Source organism: Suricata suricatta, chromosome 9, assembly GCF_006229205.1.
Source record: "Suricata suricatta isolate VVHF042 chromosome 9, meerkat_22Aug2017_6uvM2_HiC, whole genome shotgun sequence".
Lineage (NCBI taxonomy): Eukaryota > Metazoa > Chordata > Mammalia > Carnivora > Herpestidae > Suricata > Suricata suricatta.
The window spans coordinates 104,208,559-104,228,812 of NC_043708.1; the positions used below are offsets into that span (position 1 = coordinate 104,208,559).

General features: G+C 49.5%; 1 long non-coding RNA gene across 2 annotated transcripts; it reads right to left on the reverse strand.

Moving 5' to 3' along the window:
* Positions 1 to 1,192: 1,192 nt before the first annotated feature.
* Positions 1,193 to 19,977, reverse strand: LOC115302917. 2 transcript variants are annotated; one of them, XR_003913718.1, is made up of 3 exons: positions 19,939 to 19,977; positions 14,344 to 14,437; positions 1,193 to 1,255 (listed from the first exon to the last, which is right to left on the reverse strand). It is a non-coding gene; the product is annotated as an uncharacterized LOC115302917 (long non-coding RNA). The 2 variants fall into 2 exon arrangements; XR_003913719.1 differs by having other exon boundaries at positions 14,344 to 14,509; positions 19,939 to 19,958.
* Between the last annotated feature and the right edge of the window lie 277 nt (positions 19,978 to 20,254).

Genomic DNA, 20,254 nt, shown 5'->3' on the forward strand with positions numbered 1-20,254 from the left:
TCAGCCCAACGGGGTAGTTGCTGAGGCAGAGAGGAAGATACAGATTTAGGCATATTGGGAAGAAAATCAGTAAGCCTTGGTGAAATACTGGAAATAAGGAATGAACAAGAAGGAGGAGGGATAGTGTCTCCCTGTTCACTGAGAAGGAACACAGAACAGGTTCGGGAGATGACGGAGAAATGGCCAGTTCATCTGCCATGTTCATGAGACCACAGCAAGATGGTTCTTCAAGTGTGAAGTTTGGGAAAGAAGTACGAGTTAGGAAATACGTGAGGGTCATTGGTGGTTGAAACCATAGAGTAGGTGATTGTGCTTGGGATGAGGAGAGTGCATAGTTGACACTTGACAAATATTTATGGGACAAATGAGTGAATGAATGGGCAAATGAATGAATGACCTGGCCAGCACTTGGGATTTGCTCATGTTACACTCCTTCCCAAGTGACTCAGCCACTCATTAAGACCCTGTGCTATGAAAAAACAGGATGGCAAATGGAAGGAACGTGGATTTGGAAGGCAACACTGAGTTCAACCTCAACTACTACTACCTACAAGTTAGTAGCTGTGTGCCTTGGGGCTTCACCGTCAACCTCTTGCAGCCTTAGTTTCCTCATCTGAAAATGGGCATAATGACATTTATCTCATCAGGCTACAATGAATACGAAAGAAGACGGCAAAATTAGAGTTTCAAGTAGAGGATTTGGTATGTTGAGCAGGCACTCAACAGTCCTGCCTCCTGGTGAAGCAAACTGGGAGACACTGCAGAGCATTTTGGGTAAGTGCATAAGAGAGATTCTGAGGGTGTCATGCCCTTAGGCCACGGCCTCCCAGAAGGAGCCACTGACTGTGTAAATAATCTCATCTGGAGCTAACATCGAGTCTAACTTCAAGGCCTGGACCAAACAGTTCTCCTGCTCTCTACCCCCACCCCCTGCACAGGCCCTCTGTGACAGTCATGTGGTCTCATTCCCCAGGGGGTGCCTCCCTCTTTCGGCCCATCCCCTGCTGCATCCCCCCACCCCAGAACCTTTCTCCCACTGCCTGAGGCTACCCAGCTGCCGAGGTCCAACCTGAAGGCCCAGTTTCCAAGTCATGAAACCCTCCCCTGAGCCAAGAGCACCCATCCTGGCACATGGACAGTGCCACACAGAGAATGTACAGGAAAGGATGTTACCCTCACTGAACATCAAACATTCACTACTCAAACATTAGTTTACTTCAAGTCACAAGATTTCTTCAAAGAAGCTTCTAGAACCCTGTTGAGAGAAATAAAGGGGGATGAAAATAAATGGACAGGCCATCCACTCCAGGCTAGAGAATTAGAAATAGCAAAGGCAACACTTCTGGAATTCTAGATAGCTTTAATGTACTACTGATTAAGGCCTCTAAGGGATATTTTGTAAGAACTTGATCAATGAAAAGTGATGTTCAGTTACCAGATTAAATAGTTAAAAAGACTACAGCTTCCTTTTGTTTTTAAATTTTTTTAAATGTTTATTTATTTTTGAGAGAGAGAAAGAGAGAGCCTGCATGCACAAGCAGGGGAGGGGCAGAGAGAGAGACACACACACACACAGAATCAGAAGCAGTCTCCAGGCTCTGAGCTAGCTGTCAGTGCAGAGCCCGACATGGGTCTTGAACTCACAAGCTGTGAGATCCTGACTTGAACCAAAGTTGAATGCTCAATCCACTGAGCCACTGAGGTGTCCTCAACTATAGCTTCCTTTTAAAGTGTATGATAGTAAATTTAACCTACCAAATTACATAACATATTACAAAGTGACAATTATCCAAACCATATGGTAACAATGGGAAAAAAATCAGTGGAAGCAATTAAGTGATCCAAAATCAACTGAATATATAGTAAAACTACAAATAATCCAACAGTGAGGAAAGGGGTTACTGTATAATAAATGTTTGGGAGAGAACCTTACCTAATACAGAGAAGAGTTACACCTTATACTATTTTCTACAATAAATTACAGATAAGATTTTGCACATGTCTGAAAAACCATTAAAAAACCCCCAAATCTGCAATTCCATGTTATCACATTGGAAAAGAATCCATCCAGAGACAAAAAAGATTTTCAAATTAAAGAATAGGAGGCTTCTGTTGAATCAAATACAGGAGAATCACAAGAGGAAAATAACAGCCTGGAAAAAAGAAACCACTGATACATCGAAAATATATTAATTTTTGCTTTTTCACAAAAAGCTAAAATCAGGGCCCAGATTCCACTCAGAAAGCAGCAAAAGAGATGAACAGTTTATACAGGAAGTACAGATGGTAGATCAAAATGTGAAAAAGTCCACAACTCTACCAGAAATGAGAAAAATGCAAACAAACCCACTCTAAGGTACCCGCACACGCTTCTCAAACTAGTCAAAATAAAAGAGCAAAACATTGTGCTGGGGGAGCTGAGGGAAGCCGGCAGCAGAGTACATGGAGGTTCAGAGCAGGGACCTGGGAGCCAGACGGTCGGATTAAATGCTGGCTCCACCACGTGCGTGCCCCTTCTGAGACCTACGGCGAGTGACTTCATCTCTCTGTGCTTTGGTTTCCTTGTCTGTCAATGAGATTTAACGACAAGGAAACCGACGCATGTATAGTGTGTGTGTGTGTGTGTGTGTGTGTGTGTGTGTGTGTGTGTGTATTGCCCTAGTACATAGTAAGTGCTGTATAAGTGCTCGCTATTATTACGGGGCCGGGGAAGTGACTTCCCCATCACTTTTTCTCAGTTGTAGTAGAAAGGGCCTGCACTTTGGAGCAAAAGACCCTTCATTCAACAGGTATGTACCGCATGCCAGATCCAGGCGCAAATCCCAGTTCTTTTAATCACTAGTGAGGTCATTTTGTGAAAATTGCTTAGCAATACTGAATCTCAGTTTTCTCCATTTGTGAAATGGGCTACAACCGACGGCTCAGGCTGGGTTGAGGTGTGACGAGATACCGCACAACAGAGTACCTGGGGCGGGACGTGGGGACGTCCTCCACACACCTTACATTTCTCATCTCCGCGCCTAGAACTCCAACCCAACCCAAGTGCCCGTCCTGTCTGTATCTGAGACCGTGGCATTTGCTCTCAGCTGCCTGCCAGCTTGAGCAGATGAAGATCGTTCCATGGCCTCAAGCCCTGACGTTCACAATGCCACCTACCTCTGAATACAGAAGTCAAAATATCACCAACCCACAAAATCAAAGGCGGTGTTTTTCTATGCCACAAAATTTACTCATAGGCTGCAAATACTATCGCCTGTTTCTGTATTTTCTCTCTCGCCCTTGCTTTCTTGTTCTGGTCTCCCTGTTGCTGTTGGCCTTTTTTGGGTGGCTTTGCCAGCCTAGTGGGTAATCCCAGCCTGCTGCCAAATTGTCCCCATGCCATTACGACTTTAGATCTCTTCTTCCCCATGGGTATTTGCATTTTAGGTTGTGGGGAACAAGAGTTCCTGGGGACTGAAAGCCTGGCACGGAAGGGGTGTCAGTGAATATATTGTGAATGAAAGAAGGAACAGATATATGAACAGTCTCTGCACAGTGAGTTTCAGTTGTGATGGGGGATAGTAGAGACAGCTCTCTTTAAGGAACAGATGGTGACCAGAACCCCTCAGATCACACTAGGGACATGTAGCGCTCATATTCACGATATTTAACAGGTAGAGCAGCGCAAAATCATGACCATGGGCTTGGAAACCCCTAGTGGGCTTTACTTGTGGGTAATGGGAAGCCCACAGGGCCCCAAAGAGAGGGGTAGGGAGAGAGGGGTTTCCAGCAGCTAGAAAGTACTTCAGTACCCCCCACCACCACCCCAGGCAGGCTCAGCGGGGGCTAGGAGGTTGTATGGGATTCAAGAGACAATCTGCCACTTCCTCGCTCTGGGCCCCAACTTCCTATCTGCTAAACAAAGTCAGACTTACTTACCTCCAGCTCTGACTGCCTGTGATTTTAATAGAAGAATACTAACAATTGGTAAAAGGCAATGGTATAGTAGAAAAAGCACACGCAGTGGTATTAGTAGAAAAAGCCGGAAGACCCAGTTCACAGCCCAGCAGTCACTGTGTGACCTGGGTCCAAACCCATTAACTTCTCTGAACCTCCACTTGTCATTAACTCAACAAATCTATATGGAGGGATGTACTGGAGAACAAGATCTGGTCCTGGCCATCATGGAACTTAATGGTCCACTTAGGAGAGTCCTTGGATGCAAGGAACAGAGATGACTCAAGGCAGCTTGGGCAACACCAGAAGGTATTTGTATTAAGGATGTAGGCAAGTGTGGGGACCCCATAGTGGAAAGCGGCCAGGTCAGAACACTACCAACCATTCTAACTGCCTCAGTATACCCGCTACCTTCTTCATTCCCCCTCCCTCTTTCTCTCCCTCCCCACTTCCATTCCTGCTGTTGTAAACTCCTGTTGATATGACCTCCCAGTTCTAAATTCTCAGGAAAGAGAATCTGATTGGTCCATCTAGAGTCACCTGTTCATTCCTAATGCCATCACCCATGACTGATGGCAGAGCCACTCAGTAGGGACACAGCCTCAGGGCCTTCTTATGTGGGCAGGTGAGGGATCCAGGTCCCAAAGAGAGGGTGGCTTGTGTATCCTGCTGTCCATGCCACGGCCTCACAGGGAGGGGGTCATGGAGATTAAATAGAAGTCCACAGAAAGTGGCAGGGGGAGCCTGGCCGGTGTGGATGGAGCTGGGCTGCACTGCTGGGTTTCTAGCCGATTTGGACTCTCCGGGATCATAAACGTTTATGGCCGTGTCTTTCATGTCTCCAGATGCTTTATGTCCATTTCTTCGGTACTTCTGCCCTTTGCCTTGATCATGGGGGGCAGCTTGCTGAGTTGACTTCAGTAAGTTAGCTGGGCACACAGTGGCTGTCTGCAGTGTGGAGTGCACCACTGTGCCGATGAGGGCATGTTCTCCCACCCAGACCTCAGGGCTCCACTGGGGGTGGGGGAGGGGACTTAGGAATAGGGGGTTTGTGTTTATCTCCTTCTCACTCAGGTCTTTGTTGGAGGACCCTTCCTACCCCCTTTGCTTAGGTATCCGAAAGGTGCTCAGAATTCAGGGAAGGATTGGGTTCATGTCCTCCCACCGGAATCTAATTTGCTGAATATCATTAAGCCCCTGCCGTCAATTCTCTGGGTCTCAGTTTCCCCGGGTTGGCAAAGGGATATGGGCACAGTCGTGAGGAGAGGAGTGGCTGAGGTCAGAGACTGGAAAAGGGCTCTGACAAGGCCTGGCTGCAGCCCTTCCCGCCGTCCACAGGGGAATCTGGGCCCCGCCGAGCTGGTCCCTGCGGCCTGGAGGGAAGGGAGAGGCGGCCTTCCGCCCAGCTGCTCCGTGCCCTCGGGAGCCCCTCTGCCGCTGGCCCGCGACCGATGACTTCACCGGCTGTGTGGTTGAAACCCGAGCCTCTCGCTAGGGGCTGAGCAGGAAGTTTTTTCCTGCGGTGGGAGCTTTTGTTCTGTAAGCCTTGATCGCGGGGCAGAGGAATTTCCAGCCGGCTGACGTCAGCCCCGGTTGTGGCGGAGCCCGGGGACCTGCTGGGGGAGGGGATGAGGGCGGGCTGCCCGAAGGTCAGAGGTGCAGGGTTTCAGAGGCCGCACAGGGGTCTCCTCGGCCGGCCCCTGAGGAGGGGGGAGGGGCGTTCCCCTGGAGCCCCTGGCGAGGAGAGCCCCGAGGAAGTTCATTCACCCTGAAAGTATAGAGAAAGGTGGGTGGAAAGTGGATTTTAATTCTGATTGCCCGCTTACTATTAGCGGACTGCCCTGGGCTTGACCTCACTGGGACTCAATGTCCTCATCTACAAAATGGAAATAATAGTGTCTCAGACCTCCTGGCGGGGGGTATCAAATGTAGGGCATTAAAAACTACCAGATCCATAGCAAAGGCTTCCAAAAGGTGAGCGATCCTTTTTTGTTTTTTGCATCTCTCCGGGGCAGAGGAAATGAGATGCCATGTGTTGAGGCATGTAGTAAAAAGTTGAGCTCAAAAACAGACGCTCCCTTTGCTAAGAGGTGATACTTTTCTGCTGAAGGCGTCTGGCTGTGCTCTCCTCCGGAGGATCCCAAGTCTCCATGAAGATGATTGTATTGGCTTCCTAGCAGTTTAAACAGCAGAAATGTATTGTCCTGCAGTTCTGGAGGCTTGAAGTTCAAGGTCAAGGGGTCCTTCTGAGGGCCTTTCCCTGTATCTCTTCACCTGGTTGTCCCTCTATGTGCATCTCTGTGTCCAAAGCTCTTCCAATCAGGACACCAGTCATATTGGAATTGCCGCCCTCCTTATGACCTCATTTTAGCTTGATTACTTCTGTGAAGACCCTTATTTCCAAATAAAGTCACATTCTGAGGGTCAAGACTTCAACATATGAATTTGGTGGGGGGTACATAAGCAGCCCATAATAATAGCCTAGGGGGAAAGGCAATGCTTAACTTAAAGGTGGATTTCACATTTTTTAATGCCAGAGTAGAGAAGATAATTTGGAGCCGAAAGGCCCTCTTGAAGTCTCTTAAGGGGAGCCTGGGTGGCTCAGTCGGCTGAGCTTTTGACTCTTGATTTCAGCCTAGGTCACAATCTCCTGGTCCTGGGATGGAGCCCCTGAGTCAGGCTCTGAACTGGGCATAGAGCTTGCTGAAGATTCTCTCTCTCCCTCTTCCTCTGTCCCTCCTCTTCGTGTGTGTTCTCTGTTTCTCTCTCTCTCTCAAAACCAAAATAAACAAACAAGTCTGTTAAATCCTCCCTGGAATGTGGCTGTTAATTCCAATAATAGTGTCAAGTCTTAAAAGCATCAGAACTGAGTTGTAGGGCCCAGATAATTAAGTCACTTATTTTCTACCCTAAACTTCCTGTAACCCACTTCTCATTTCATGTGTCAAAGTCAAATGTGAAATCCAAGATCCCCCAATAAAGCTATGCCATCCTCGATTCCCTTGGCAACAGAGTAGGAGGAGCACTGGATAGTCCAAGGACCTAGATTCTAGGTTTTGCCCTTGCTGTGTGACCTTGCACATGTGACCTCCCCTCTCTGAGCCTCTGTATATTCAACTGTAAAGTGTGTGTTCATGTGTGTGCAGATGTGGGGAGGGAGAGACCGAGGGTCAGACCGCTGCTCTAAAGGAGCGCCATAGGACAAAGCAGGCACATTTTCCTTGAGGGTCAGTTTTACATGAAGGTAAACAACTTAGAATGTAATTTCTAGAGTCCAGAACACACAGGCACCTCACAGAGTAGCAGGCAAAGTTGCCTGAATCTTGGGGCGCCTGGGTGGCCCAGTCAGTTAAGCATCTGACTTCAGCTCAAGTCATGAGTTCACAGTTTGTGAGTTCGAACCCCGCATCGGGCTCTGTGCTAACAGCTTGGAGCCTGGAGCCTGCTTCCAATTCTGTGTCTCCTTTGCCCCTCCTCCTGCATGTGCCCTATCTCTTTCTCTCAAAAATGAATAAACATTAAAAAAATTGCATGTATCTTGAAGCTAAAACATGAGCCTTCAGAGAAGAAACACTGGGCTTGTGTTGACTGCTCCGAACTCCACTTTGGCCCCCGACCCCTCGGGTCTGAGCTCTTTGCCTTGTGTGCCAATTGGAATTCTTCACTGGAAAAATTTGAGACGCTCTGGGCTGGGTGCTGGCAAAAAGGTTCCAATTCAGAGTCCACGGAGCTTTGAATGTGACCTCCCTGTGGTGCACTGAGAGCCCCGGGTCTTTCCCTGGTGGGGGTGTGGCACCACGCTGGTGATGGGGCTGCGCTGCAGGGGTGTGTGCAGTGGGCGTGGACCAGGGAAAGTGCAGCCACAACTGGAGGAAGCAGTCTCTGGAAGTTTGTGGGGGAATGTCTCTGGGCTTCCCCCTCTTCCAGTTCCCGATGGTCCAAATGCCAGGAATTTGAAAGTAAGAGTGTGCCTTTCCCTCCAGCCACAGCCCTCTCTCCACCCTTTCACAAGGATGCTTCTCAGAGGTGGTATCTATCCTCACTTCCCACTCACCTTCCGCCTGCTGTATTCCAACTTCTGCCCTGGAGCCCACCTAGCCTTCTCATCAGGGCCCGGAGCGCACCCTCATCCCTAAGGGCTGGTGGTCCTCGTCTGTCCTCATGTCTCCCACCCTCCTGGCAGGACACGCTGGCTTTCCTCCTTCCTCTCCAGCTGCTCCTCCCTCCGCACCAGCTCCCCAGCCCCCATAGCTCAAGCCCTGACTTTACTCCCTGTGACCACCAAGCCACCAGTCTCCATCTCAAGTTCAGAGTTCAGCCGGAGCTTCCGGCCCAGCCAGCTGAACATCCTGTGGGCCTTTCAAGTCAGCAGGGCTCACGTGGCAGCGTTGTCTTTTCCTGGGTCCTGTCCTTCCACCACCTGTGTGGCCAAGCACCCAAGCCAGGTTCAGATGACAGCTCTGCAGACTCTGAACCAGACCTTGCCCTCCCATCGCCTCTCCTCCTCTCCTTTCACCGGTAGACTACTGCTCTGCTTCTGGCTCGTCTCCCTAACCAGACCGAAGGAGAGCATGACTACTGGGGCCTGGCATGGGTGAGCGCATAGTAGGACCTCAACAAGTATGTGTTGCCTTGATCCTTGAAGGTCAGCTTCTGGGCTTTTCTTCAATATTCTGAGAAGAACCGCCCAGAGGAGGTAGGAGGGTGGTGATCCAGAGACCCAGGATTTCGTCCTTGTTCTAATTACCTGTGCGCCTCTGAGAGGGCCTGCCACTCAGCCTCCGTTTCCAAACAGGAAAGTAGAGATTGAGGGAGTGGGTTCCTTCCCAGGGTGGGGAGGCCCATGGGGGGACACATTCCTCACAGGGTAGCGTGGGGTAGGAGGAACATACTAGAAGCAGGGGCAAACAGCCCCGCTCTGCCTTGGGCCAAAGTCACTGCCAGACTCATCTACCTTACAAGGCAAAAAAAGGCGGGACCCTTGTACTAGATTTCACAGAGAGATACTAAGGATCAGCCCAGGACTCAAGATCAGAATGCAGGAAAGAAATCTAGCCCCCCGTCCACACTCTTAGGTGCTCTGTGCTTTGGTCGCCCATCCAAGGGAGTGTCCTGTGTGGTCAGCCCCCTGGATAATTCATCACCACCCCTGCCTCGTCCATAATACATGGGCGAGAATTGGCCTTATCAAACCATCAAACTGCATTGGGATGAGTTCGTTTCCGTGAATCCCACTGATTCTAGACGACCTGATGAACGGGATTTGTAAAATTAAAAGCCAAGAACCCATGTGAAGACCCCTTTGGGAGACGTGGTGTGGGCAGCCACCTTGAGTCTCCCTCCTGGATGCTTCTCAGGTACCACAGCTGTCACTGTCCAGTTTGGCTCCGTTAGGCAGGACTTAGCCAGGAACGGCTCTGGATGTAGCACACCGGTTCCCATGGAGAAGAAGGACCTTGGCAATGTCTGAAGACACTGAATTGTCACACCCGGGGTGGGGATGGGGGTGCCTCTGACGTCTAGTGAGTAGAGGCCAGGAATGCTGGGTTAAGCATTCAGTAGTGTGCAGGACAACCCCCATGGCAAAAAATGATCTGAATTATCTGCCCTGACAAGTCAGAAGGGCTGAGGTTGAGAAACCTAACTATAAAGTCAGAATGCTTGGCTTCCTAGCCCAGCTCCACCTGGAGCAATCCACCCACCTACTTTCCATCTGCCTCGGTTTTCTCAGCTTGAAAATGGGCATCTATCTATCTATTTATTTATTTATATTTAGTTTTGAGAGAGAGAGAGAGAGAAGCAGAGTGTAAGCAGGGGAGGGGCAGAGAGAGAGATGCACACACGCAGAATTAAGCAGGCCTCAGACTCTGAGCTGTCAGTACAGAGCCCTACGCCAGGTTCGAGCTCACTAAGTAGAAGATCATGACCTGAGCTGACGTTAGACATTAGACGTTTCAAAAGAATAAGTGGTCTAATATACATAAAGCACTTGGAGCCATGCTTGTTCCCCAATAAGGCCCTCAAGAAAGTATCCTTATTAGTGTTATTGTTTGTGGGATGACACGGGCCTTCACTGTGCTGATTTTCCAAGCAGCATGGGTGCCAGTCTGTTCAGATATATAGTAATAACAATCTTGTCTTCACAAGTGGCACAGGGATCAGGAGGCTCCATGTCACCACAGGGGCTTGGGCTCTGCTGGATGTGCCCCCCTGTATTCTGTTCGTTGGTTCTAAGGTCGCTGAGCTGTGCCCAGACACTTACAGCGGCACGGAGTTCGGGCCTTCTCCCTGAATGGATTTAGCGGCTCACATTCCTGGGCTTGCTCCCTCAGCAGCCCCAGATCCTGAAACTGGTGGCCCCCTTCCTGGCAGAGTCCCAGGCTGGCCTAACTCAGCCTTTGCTGCAGGACCAAGTCTGGGCTCTCAGCCCACTCCCTGGCTGGCACTCTAGCCTCAGCTCACCCCAGTGTTGATGTTGGCTGCCTGGGGGCCCTCAGTTGGCTTTCTGTTCAGCAAGGGCACAGTAAACACTGGGGAAGGGGAACATTTCTATTTTCCTAGTTTTCAGGTAAACCTGACCTATAGCTGGACTCTTCAAAACGCCCAACAACGGTAGCAGTGGTAGAAGTTTGTGAGAATAAAAAGAGAGCTAGGAGAGGCATCTTAAATTTTATGAATTATAGGGGCACCTGGGTGGCTCAGTTGGTTAGGCGTCTGACTTCGGCTCAGGTCATGATCTCAGGTTCATGGGTTCGAGCCCCATGTCAGGTTCTGTCCTGACAGCTCAGAGCCTGGAGCCTGTTTTGGATTCTGTGTTTCCCTCTCTCTGCCCCTCCCCCACTCGTGCTCTGCCTCTCTTTGTCTCAAAAATAAATAAAAACTAAAGAAAAAATTTTTATGAATTATAAATATATCCAGCTTTTCTACATAGGAAAAAAGCATTGTGATAAAGTATATGGGCTACCAAAATATAATCACCTGTGATATCATGCAGTCTTTTGTATAAAAGGAAAAGCAATGCTTTTGTGGGAGAATTAACTAGCCGTTCCTTTTAAGGAAAAAAAAAAGGATTCTGTCTTCAAAAGGAAGAGATTAAAATGTGCTATCAATTAGGCAACAATGGGCTTTAAAAAGGATCCCTGGGGAAGTCACTCCTGCGATTTGCGGTTGGAGGGGTCAGGGGGCATTCTCCCAATCAGCTGCAGCTCCACAGTGCTTGGCGGTAAAGTCTAAGGAGTGAGACCCAGTTCCACGCCAAACCTGTTCTTCCATTTGTTGGACAGACACGCAGGACAGGGACGAGACTCGTCACCCCACTGGTCACCACAGACTGGCCTGTTTCTTGCAAACCAACTGTTTCTCTCTTTAGGAACTGGGCATTTGAAGAAGCTTCTCTCACTCCATTTGATTCTGATGACAGGCTAAGTGCCCATTTTCTCGCCAGTGAGCCATTAGCACGATGTTCAAGATGCTCTGGATGATGAACGGATGCTCTGTGTTGGCAAGGCGGGGTTTCGGGAGACCGGTGAGGGAGGAGAGGGTGCAGCTTTTCCCGTGAGAGCACAGCACCAAAGAGCCCACGACCTTGGCCTTCGTGGCGCTAGGATTCTAAAACTGGGGCTGGCTCTCTGGTTCTGGGATAACAGTGCCCCAGACCTCTTTGTTCATTTCTGGCTTCATTCATTCAGGGACTCTTGACTGAGCCTCTACGATGTGCCCCCAGGTATTATTCTGGGCACTGGGGTTACAGCAGAGGATAAGTGGGAAGAAGTCCTGCCCTCGTGGAGCTCATATTTTAGCCGAGACAGGAGGCAGTGTGGCTAGGGGGAAGAGGTGATGCCATTGTACGGAGTTCTTGGAAGGCCTCTCTGAGATGTTGATGTTTGAACAAATACTTGAGAGCAGAGAGGGTGCTTGGCAGACACGGGGAAAAGAGCACTCAGGAGACAGTCAGCGCACAAGAGTGTTGCTCACATGCACAAACTGCCAGCCTCTGAATCCAACTCCCCTCCCTTCCAATCCAGGGCTCTTTGTACTTTTGCGCGCAGTTTCCAAGCATGCTGCCCCTCACCTCTGCCTGAGAGGGTTGGGGAAGAGGCAGAGGGGGCCGGCTCCCTTGCTTCAGATCACCGGGCACTTGTTCGACAGCATCGTCTGAGAGCACGTCCCGAAAGTGCCCTGGAAGCCATCAAGCATTGCCCATACGGCAAGTGCTACAGCAGCTTTAAGAAGCTCCTAGTGATTCCTCCTGAACCCAGGTCCCCGGGGCCTGACAGCCCCTCCCCCTCCATTTGAACATTGCTGGTAACTAATGCTCGAGTAGGAAGGTGCCAGTGCCACGCGGCTCCTGTTTCCACCTTGCCAACCCCTCACCTGGGGCTCTGCTGCTTAACCTGCACGTCCAGCCTTGCCTTGGTTCATACACCGGTTGGCCTGCAGAAGGAAGCACTTTATCACCTGGACATCCGCTCACAGCAAGTGCGGTATACCTCTGAGTCACCTTGAACCCTGGGCCTTGCCCTCCTGGGTGGCCCTCATGGCTGGCTCAACCTTCCCCTCCTGCGAGGCCTGGGGGCCTGGCCCCCAGGGCTGCCCCAGCTCAAGGCCACTGGGCCCTGCTGTGCGTAAGCAGCCAGCCTCACAAATCCCGGAAACAGGGCCATGTAAGGAGTGTGCCGGGGGCCGCCACAGGATGGGGTGCCGAAGGCCAGTTCTGCTGGCTTCCCAGCGGGCGGGGGAGGGGTGGGGAGGACTGGTGCCTAGGCCGGTGGAGGGAAACCCCCATCCGTCCCAAAGACATTGTCCGCCTCCCTTTGCAGCTCAGCTCCTGATATTATCATCCCCAGAAGGGGTTTCCTCCCTGGATTTCATAGAGGGTGGATGGACTTGCCGGTACAGAGTTGCCAGAGTTTTAAAGGCCTTTAGTATCCCCTACCCATCCCTTCAAAGAAAAAGACAGGGTGAAGCAAAATTAGAAGGAAAGAAAGACTGTAAAAGTTAAACAAAACCACCCCCAAATAGCCTGGAAAAAAAAAGATTGTCCCATATCATGGCAATTGTGGACAGTTTGGCAGCTGATCAGGGATGACTCATTACAAAGGTTCTGGTTGCATAATCTTCCCCAGCCCAGGGAGGAGGATGAAACTAGGAAACTAAAGCAGTGACATTTAGTAGCAAAAAGGAAGCCCACACAACATTTGTGCAAGGCCATCCAAAAATAGCGGGCTCCTCCATGCTTGGGTTTGGAAACTATGCATTTCACTTGAAATGCCTGAGTCGTGGCACATTTTTCTTGGACCACCCACACCCTAATTCAGTTCATTTTGATTCAGCAAAGATTTATTGCAGGCCTACTGTGTGCCAAGGTTCACGCTAAGGCCTGGGGAGTGGGAAACCCAGGGATGCCGGGGACACTACGAGGCAATGTGGAAGGAAGGATGGGTTGTGGAGCCACAGAGCGATGGCCTCAAACCCCAGCAGGGTCCCTTACCAGCTCGGAACCTGGCCTTCCTTGTCTGGGAATTTTGGGGGAGCTATGCCTGCCTCTTTAAACCATGGGAGAGTTGAACCAGATAAGGTGCTTCAGTCCTCAGCATGCTGATCAGCACACAGTAGGGCTTCACCATACATGGCCGCTGCCCGTGTGCACTCTGGAAGAAGTCTCAGCACATGTGTATGCATATGAAACCAGAGGTGCCACTGGAGAAGCGTAAAGCCCTAAGGGGGGGGGAGGGGCTGCGAGGTCCCGTAAGGAGTAAGAAGCTTTTGGGGAACTGCTAGAAAGAACAGTGGCAGATATTCTTCAGTGCTCGTTGGGTGTCAGGATTGGTCCCCGGCTGCAAGGACGCAAGGACAAAGGAAAACTGACCCGTCATCAATGAGTAACAGTCATAGTAATAAAAACAGAAATAACAACACAGGGAAGCCGTTTGGCACAATGGTCGTGGGTACTGGTTCTGAAAACAGATTCCTTACGTGTGAATCTCAGCTCTTTGGCTGCTAGGTGTGTGGCTCGGGCAAGTTCTTTGGCCGTTCTGTGCCTTAGTTTCCTTCTCTATAAAGTAGGGGTGCAAATAGCAACTTCCTTATAGGGTGGTTGTAAAAATTAACTACAGCATTTAATGAAAAAGGGGGGGGAGCGTGTGGGTGGCTCAGTTGGTTAAGCGCCCCACTCTTGGTTTCGGCTCAGGTCATAATCTCACAGTTTGTGAGTTTGAGCCCCGCATCGGGCTCTGCTCTAACAGTGTGAAACCTGCTTGATATTCTCTCTCTCTCTCTCTCTCTCTCTCTCAAAATAAATAAATAAACTTTAAAAATTTGACTGTAGCTATGCTTGCAAAGCGCTTAACGTAGCACTGAGTGCACTAGAAGAGGTCAGAAAGGGCAAGATACCAGGATCTTCCTCACCACCACCATCTTCATCACCATCTTCATCACCGCCTTCACCATCACACATCACAAAAGAGAGGATGGTGCAGAGTCGTCCAGGAGCCTAGGAGAGCTGGAAGAGTCAGGGAATGCCAGAGGATGGAAGTGAGCTTTGAAGGCCACATAGAAGTTTGCCACGAGGATTCTGGAAGGAAGAAGTATTGCAAGCAGAGGGATGATATGAGACAAAAGCATGAATGTGCAGGAGAGAAACGTTCAGGAAACAGGAAACAACTCCAGCAGAAAGCCAGGCCGAGAGGATGAGCTGAACAGGGAAAGAGAGGGCAAGTGGAAAGAGGGTAAGAAAGTTTTTCTTTCTCAGCATTTTCCAAGGGTTTTCCTGGAGCATGTCAGGTGATGGGGAGGTTCTGGGCCTGGATGGGACATGAGCACTGGCTCTCTCGTAGAGCCCTTTGCTTGCTCTTGGCACCTTTCTGGGAAGGCAAGAGGCTTGGCTCTTCTTGGCCGAGAAGACAGCCGTGGTTACTGTCACATTTTTATTGAGAATACTCTCTCTTATGTTGCTCTGAGCTCTCTGCATAAGGAAACTTCAAGATCAGTTCAGCTTATAATTCAGCCAGGAAAAAGCATTGATAACTGTGATTTCTAACCTTTTATTGGGAGTTAGCAATGTCTTCTAAGTGCTTTACATGTATCAGCTCATTTAATCCTCACAACCACTGTATGCAGAAGGCACTGTTATTTGTCCCATTTTGTAAACAGAGGAGCTGAATTGCAAAGAGATTAACTAATTTGCCAAAGCAACATGATGAATCCATGGCAGAGCTAGAACTCAAACCCTAAAGTTGGGCTCTAGAACATATGCTTCTTTAATTCTTTGTAACATGTAAAGCCCTTTTCCTTTGCGTGTTTCTCTTTTTGCCTTGGCTGCCAGGAACCTCAGCTAAATTTTCTGATAAGGTATTGTATCTTCCTTTAGCCCATATTCTCTGGCATAATTAGTTTTTTTTTTCCTTTAAGGCCCCCTAGTCTTAAGTGCCAAGCAACCCATCCGGGCTTTATTCCCACTATACTCCTCTTTGTGATTTGCATTCCTGCTGCTCTGGACTCCCCCTCTTTTCCAGGCTTGCTTTGCATTATCATCCCTCCATACTTTTACTCATACCAGTCCTCCCACGTGGGATGACTTCCTTTCTCTCCTCTGTCTTTATTTCTTTTGAGTTAATGACATGTACATTTTCTAATGTAGTGAGTAGAAAAAGTAAGTTTTAAAACTACATGTATAGAGGGGCACCAGGGTGGCTCAATCAGTTGAGCGTCGGACTTCGGCTCGGGTCATGATCTCACAGTTCGTGGGTTCAAGCCCCACATAGGGCTCTGTGCTGACAGCTCAGAGTCTGAGCCTACTTCGGGTTCTGTGTCTCCCTCTTTCTCTGCCCCTCTCCCACTCATGCTCTGTTTCTCTCTGTCTCTATCATAAATATTTAAAAACTTAAAAAAATAAAACTACATGTATAGAAATAGAATAAGCTCCCATCTTTAGTAAATAACAACTGAGACATGTATATAAAACCAGCCCCAGAGAGTTGTGCATTAAAATAACATTATTTACGGCAGAATGGTAGAATAACAGGTTATTCGATTTATTTTCTTCTGACGATTTCTATTTCCCAAACGTCTACAGAAAACGCACATCACTATAGTGAGTGATCTTTAATAAATTGTAAGTTTTTTTGTTTTAATTACAAAATTTACATGAATCACTCAATTAGCATCTCAGCCATTTTTCAGCAAACGGTTCTGTGGCATTCAGCGCATTTATATTGGGATGACTTTCTAACCTCATTCTCAGCCACACGCACTATCTTTCCATGACCAGAGCAATTTTCACTTTCCATTTAAAGCTTTCCCCAACACCCCCCCCCCCATTCCCCTCGCAGAAATGACAGCTCCTTCCTCTCCACTTCCTCATTTCGGGGCCTCTGGCTGGTGCTCGTAGTGTTCTGTGGTATTGGTCAAGTGAGCAGGCTCTATGCTGTATTTGACACCTGTTAGCTGTGAAATCTGGGGCAAGTCTCTCGACCTATCTGCCGTGGTGTCCTCACCTTTAAAAATAGATGCTATTAGTCACAGATGAGGGACTCATTTCACAGATGAGGAGATCAGAACTTAGTTTGAGAAGTTTGCCCAGGATCCCAATGCTGGGAAGAGGTGAGCATATTTAAAGCAAGCTGTCTGAATTTCTGCCTCCCCAAATAATTGCAACGCTGCCATTTATTGATCACTTTGCATGTGGCAGCTCTCATTTGTACAACTAGCTCCATATGAGAGGTTACTACTATCCCACTTTATAAATGCAGAAACTGAGGTTCAGAAAGTCATTTGCTTTAGTCCCTCAGCGGATCTGGGATTTGTCGACTGTAAAGAATGCCTTTTCTTTTACCATACTATGCAAGAAAAATGGTTGATTTAGGGGCACTTGGGTGGCGCAGTCAGTTAAGCATCTGACTTCATTCAGCTCAGGGCATGATCTCACGGTTCGTGGGTTCGAGCCCTGCGTCGGGCTCTGTGCTGACAGCTCAGCGTCTGGAGCCTGCTTCAGATTCTGTGTCTCCCTCTCTCTCTGCCCCTCCACTGCTCATGTTCTATCTCTCTCAGTCTCTCAAAAATAAACAAACATTAAAAAAATTTTTTTAAATGGTTGATTTATAAAGTATATAACTAAGGACTAAAATGATAAGGGCAAATTACTTAGGACAGAAAGGGACAATGCTTTGAGAGTTCAAAGAGGGAGATTGGGTGAGGACTCAAGCTCTGGAGAAGCTTTTACAGAAGGGGTGAGGCTGTACTGAGCCCTGAAGACTCCTGGTGGACAGGCTGTCCTGCCCTGGGCCAGTGGTGAGGCAGGGGGGCCCTGCCAGTTAAGACTCACAAGGCCAAAATGAGGTCTGGGCCTGGGTCTCCTGCCCGGGAGAGGAGGCTGAACAGGGGGAGGGTGGGACGATCCCCAGGGGTCTCCAGTGGGGCCTCCCTCCCCGTGTCACAAGGCTCCTCTTCTGAAAGCCACAGCCCCCACCCGGGTGTATGCCCCTCTGCCAGTTTTTATGACTCAGATGACTTAGGTCTCCAACAAGAAGTATTCCGAAGCCAAAGGCTAAGAGGTGAGTAAGGGTCTAATGCAGAGAGACTGACAGATGGAGATAGAGGGGATGAAAGAGACAGAGTTGAGAACACGGATGGGGAAAGGCCTGGTAACCCAGACCCTTTGCAAACAAAGCCTGGTCTTCCCACTTGCCTCTTTCTGGCAAGTGAGCACTTCCTGGGTCCCACATTGTGTTCATTCTACCACCAGCACTGTTCCAGGACTGGCCTCAACTAATGATTCTTGTACTTTATTTTATAAATAAAGAATCATGGGTCACAGAGTTAAGAACTGGCTGTGCTGGGATTTGAGCCTGGGTCTGGTTGATTCCAAGTTTGTTGCTCCAAAGTCCTCTCTGGAGCTTGGGGGCGGGGGAGGGGACAGGGTGTCGTCTTTACTGATTTAATCCTAAAACAGCACTGCTTGTGATTTACTCCAGCATTCCCTTTGCACTTTAAGCCATGAACTTTACCAGACTTAGAGTGTAGAGAGGCTAAAAAACAGAGGCACCTGGGGACTTGAGGGGGGGCTTTTAGAAGTTTCTTGAAGAATGGAACATCTAAGCTGAAACAAAGATTGAGTAAGGGCTGCCCAAGTAAAGAAAATGGAAAGGGATTTAGGCAGAGATGGTCTGTAGGTAGGGCCTTTCCAGGAACATGCTAGTGATTTGGTATGGAACCCGGAGAGGGTGCGAGATGGCAGCTGATGGAGACAGCAAGGACTTATCTGTCTTTCTAAGAAATTTTGGCTTTATTGTGACAAAGCAGTAAGAAGCCACTGAAGGGTTTCAAACAGCAGGATGATGAGGTCAGGTTGAGTGTCCGCGTCAAGCACTGCTCTCCTGACACCCTGGGCAGCACATGGAGCCCTGATGCTTGCTCCTGAATGTGACCTTAGGCAAGTCACTTCCTCCCTCGGGACCCAGGTTTCCTCATCTATAAAAAATGGAAGAGGTGGACCAGATGGCCACTGGGCTCCTTTCCAGCTTTCACATTCTAAGAAGAAAAATCTGACCCCTCCAGGGAAGACAATGAGGTTACCAGATCTCTTTCTGGCTCTCTGGTCGATGTAGATGTTTTACAGACTAAGATGGCAGTTAGGTACAAGAGTCTGGAGTTCAGGAGAAAGGTCAGGTTGAGGAGAAAAGTTGGGGAATCCTTGGTACAGATGAGAGTTGAGGACATGGGACCGGATGAGACGACTTAGGGCATGTTATCACTTCACCCTCCTTCTGAAGTGGAATAATGAGAACCTTCCTTGGAGGATCGCTGTGGCGATAGAATGGGGCGGTGCAGTGAGGGGAAGGCACTAGATCTGTGGCCATGTCCAATGGGAGCATGCCAGGCAGGGAAACCGAAAGCTCCCAGGAGTCAGGAGCAAGGGAACCACCATAGGGTAGCAAGGTGAACAGGCAAGCAGGGCCCGGGTTTTGTCTTGACAGGGCTGGGGTGTCCACACCCCCCTCTGGCTGGGTGCTGGCTGCATGGAGTACTCATTGGTAAGATAGCCTGGATTAACACGTCAAGGTCCAGAGGGCATCTGGGGTTCTGATCTCTGTAGAGAGGGTGACCCCCCTCTACCAGGGGGTGGGGCTAGGTTCTGTTAGTAATCTATCTGCACCCCCTCCAAGGCCTCTTCTGCTGTCCAGTCACCTGACCTCCCTATACCCATCTGTAATAGCGAACCATCAGGCTAGACACCTACCACTCACCATCCTATTTCATACCCACAACAGCCCCTTGAGGAAGGTTCTCTTGTTACCCCACTTCAGAGAACAGGGGTAAAGTGACATCATTCACACCCAGGTCTCCTAGCTTTATAGATCATCTATTTCTCCCAAGCTTCTCAAGCAATCAACCCTCCCTTCTGAACCCCAAGTTAATATGACTTCTAAGAACTCCCCAGTGGATGTCCACCAGGACCCATGAAGAAAACACACCCAGTACGGAACTACTGCCCTTCACTGCCCAACCTGCGTCACTCGCCTCTTCCCCATCTCAGCAAATGGCAACTCTGTCCTTGTAGATGTTCAGCTAAGTGTGCAGGTGCTATCCCTGATCCCTCTGTAGCCCCCATACCCCATATCCAATCAACCTTCCTCTACTCCCCGTGGGGTGTGCTGAAGTCACGGGGTGGGGGCAGTCTTCCAGGAAGACAGGGAAGGTGTGGCTATGAAGGCTCTATGACCTTCTCTACTTCTCTACCTCCAGGGCCACAGAAATTACGAATTCCCCAAGAAAAAGGCATTGTGGGGCAGGGGTGTCCATCCCTCCACCCATTCCTCTCTCCGGGGGAAATCCATGCAGGTGGCTCAGGCAGCGGAACCTGAATGGAGGGACCCTGGAAAGAGGGAGAACCAGAGACACCCAGAAGCATTTTCTGCAGAAGAGCCCCTGGAGAATAGGCAGGGAAGGGCGCAGGTGCACAAGGATTGCCTCCCCACCCCCGTCCCGGGCATGCGCACCACTCACCTGGTGCTGCCCGCGCCTGCACCGGCGCCTGCCTGCACTAGGCCTTGAGCATCATGGGCTTTGTGACCCGCCTGGCCGGTCATAGAGCCACCCTGCAGATTCCATGACTCGGGTTCCCTCTGTTGGCTGCAGTGTCAGGACTGGCTGCACTGATGGCCTTGCTGCCTGTGATAAAAGGCCATCTGCTGCCTGGGGACTTGAGCTTTCTGTCCTCTTGGTGGGGGAGGGTGTCTGTCTCCTCAAGACTCAAAAGGGCCGAGAACCTGCTGTCCTCTCTCCCCTGCCCCCCTCAGAGGAGTAGTACATGCATGCAGAA